This window comes from Musa acuminata, chromosome BXJ3-8 (assembly GCF_036884655.1).
Source record: "Musa acuminata AAA Group cultivar baxijiao chromosome BXJ3-8, Cavendish_Baxijiao_AAA, whole genome shotgun sequence".
Classification (NCBI taxonomy): Eukaryota; Viridiplantae; Streptophyta; class Magnoliopsida; order Zingiberales; family Musaceae; genus Musa; species Musa acuminata.
Genome location: NC_088356.1, coordinates 35,069,368 through 35,073,249, shown reverse-complemented (window position 1 = coordinate 35,073,249; position 3,882 = coordinate 35,069,368).

Here is a 3,882-nt window from a genome sequence, read left to right as displayed (position 1 = left end):
TTTATAATCATTATCAATAAAAATTTAGTGAGTCATACACATCGTTAAATCATGATGTCTTAGGGTGAGCTTTATATCCATATCAAAAATCTCTCTAGAATGAGTCAATGCAACAAAGAATCTAAATCATGATCGAGAAATTCTAAACCATGACAAACCATGATACGATCTTCTTAATATTTTAATATTATAATATCATAATCCTAAATTATAAATTTATAATAATAAAGAACATGTTTTTCATTATGAAATAATATATATCTCATTGAGATAAGATTATCATGATCTCATAGATATTTTGAGAATATATTATTATAATTTTAAATTATAAAATATTATCTTGATTCTATCAATAATAAAGATTAGATCTCAAAATGATTTCCGATATTATGAAATTATTTAATAATTATTTTTTAAAAATAAAATATATAATTATTATATTTTTATAATTTTTATTTATGCATATAAATTTATAATATTATCAATAAAAATTTAGTAAGTGATAATCATCAGTACCACAAAGAATCGAGATCATGATTAAGGGATTCTAAATCATGATTTATCACGATCTCCTAAATATTTTAAAATTATATTATCTTAATCTTAAATTATAAATTTTATAATAATAGATTATCATGATTCTATCAATAAAAAATAATATGTTTTTTCTAAATTATGAAATAATATAGATATCATTGAGATAAAATTATCACGATCTTATAGATATTTTGAAAATATATTATTATAATTTTAAATTATAAAATATTATATTGATTCAATCAATAATAAAGATTAGATCTCAAAATGATTTTCGAAAATATTAAAATAATTTAATAATTTTTTATAATTATTTTTTAAAATAAAATATTATTTTTTTTATAATTTTTTTATATATATAAATTTATAATCATTATCAATAAAAATTTATTGAGTGATAATCATCGGTACCACATCTTAGGATGAGTTTTATATCCATTACCAAAAGTATGTTAGTGTAGCAAAAAATCGAGATCATGATTAAGAGATTCCAAATGATGATAAACCATGATATGATTTATTACTATCGCATTAATATTTTAATATTATATTCTCATAATCATAAATTATAAAATTTATAATAATATATTATCATGATTCTATTAATAAAAAATAATATATTTTTTAAATTATTAAATAATATAGATATCATTGAGAAAAGATTATCATGATCTCAAAAATATTTTAAGAATATATTATTATAATTTTAAATTATAAAATATTATCTTAATTCTATTAATATTAAAGATTAGATCTCAAAATGATTTATGAAATTATGAAATAATTTAATAAATATTTTATTATTATTTTTTTAAATAAAATATATATTAATTATAGTATTATTTGTTCATATAAATTTATAATCATTAAAATAAAAATTTAGTGAGTAAAAATCATCGGTATCGTTAATTTATCACGTCTTAGGGTGAGTTTTATATCCATTACCAAAAATCTCTCTAAAATGAGTTAATGTAACAAATAATCAAGATCATGATTAAGAGATTCGAAATCATGGTAAACCATGATATGATTTATCATGATCTTCTTAATATTTTAATATTATATTATCATAATCCTAAATGATAGATTCTATCAATAATAATGAACATGTTTTTCTAAATTATGAAATAATATATATATTATTGAGATAAGATTATCACGATCACATAGATATTTTGAGAATATATTATTATAATTTTATATTATAAAATATTATTTTTATTCTATCAATAATAAAGATTAGATCTCAAAATGATTTTCAAAATTATGAAATGATTTAATAAATATTTTTATAATTATTTTTTAAAATAAAATATATAATTATTATACTTTTATAATTTTTATTTATACATATAAATTTATAATCATGATCAATAAAAAATTAGTGAGTGATAATGATCGGTACCGTTGATTTATGACGTCTTATTGTGAGTTTTATATCAATTACCAAAAATCTCTCTAGAATGAGTTAGTGTAACAAAGAATCAATATCATGACTAAGGTATTCTAAATCATGATAAACCATGATATGTTTTATCATGATATCCTTAGTTTTTAATATTTTATTATTATAATCTTGAATTATAAAATTTATAATAATATATTAACATGATTCTATCAATAATAAAGAACATGTTTTTCTAAATTATGAAATAATATAGATATCATTGAGATAAGATTATCAGGATCTCATAGATATTTTGAGAATTTATTATTATTATTTTAAATTATAAAATATTATCTTAATTCTATTAATAATAAAGATTAGATCTCAAAATGATTTATGAAATTATGAAATAATTTAATAAGTATTTTTATAATTATTTTTTAAATAACATATATAATTATTATATTTTATAATAATTATTATTGCATATAAATTTATAATCATTATTATTAAAAAATTAGTGAGTCATACTCATTGGTACCGTTAATTTATGGTCTCTTAGGGTGAGCTTTATATTCATACCAAAAATCTCTCTAGAATGAGTTTGTGTAATAAAAAATCATGATCACGATCAAGGGATTATTACGATCTCCTTAATATTTTAATATTATATTATCATAACATATATTATAGAATTTATAATAATATATTATCATAATTTATTAATAATAAAAAATATGCTTTTCTAAATTATGAAATAATATAGATATCATTGAGATAAGATTATCACGATCTCATCGATATTTTGAGAATATATTATTATAATTTTAAATTATAAAATATTATCTTGATTATATCATTGATAAAGATTATATCTCAAAAATATTTCCAAAATTATGAAGTAATTTAATAAATATTTTTTATATAATTATTTTTTTAAATAAAAAAAATATAATTATAATTTTTTTATAATATTTATTTATGAATATAAATTTATAATAATTATTAGTAAAAATTTAGTGAGTCATGCTTATTGATGCCGTTAATTTATGACGTCTTGTGATTTATATCCATTCCAAAAAATCTCTTTAGAATGAGTTAGTATAACAAAAAATCGTGATAACTAAATAACGATAAACCATGGATTTATCATGATCTCTTTAATATATTTATATTATGTTATCATAATTCTAAATTATAGAATTTATAATAATACATTTTCATGATTCTATCAATAATAAAGAATATATTTTTCTAAATAATGAAATAATATATATATCATTTAGATAAGATTATCATGATCTCATTGATATTTTGAGAATATATTATTATAATTTTAAAATATAAAATATTATTTTGATTATATCAATGATAAAGATTAGATCTCAAAAAGGTTTATGAAATTATGAAATAATTTAATAAATACGTTTTATATTTATTTTTTAAATAAAATATATAATTATTATATTTTTTATATTTTTTATTTGTGCATATAAATTTATAATCATTATCAATAAAAGTTTAGTGAGTTATATTCATCGGTACCATTAATTCATAACGATGAGCTTTATATCAATACCATTATATGATTTATCACGATCTCATTAATATTTTAATATTATATTTTTATAATATTAAATTATAAAATTTATAATAATATTTCATAATGATTCTATAAATAATAAAGATCATATTTTTCTAAATTATGAAATAATATAGATATCATTGAGATAAGATTATCACGACCTAAGAGATATTTGGAGAATATATTATTATAATTTTAAAATATAAAATATTACCTTGATTTAATCAATAATAAAGATTTGATCTCAAAATGATTTCAGAAATTTTGGAATAATTTAATATTTTTTATAATTATTTTTGAAATAAAATATATAATTAATATTTATTTGTGCATATAAATTTATAATTATTATCAATAAATTTAGAATTATGGA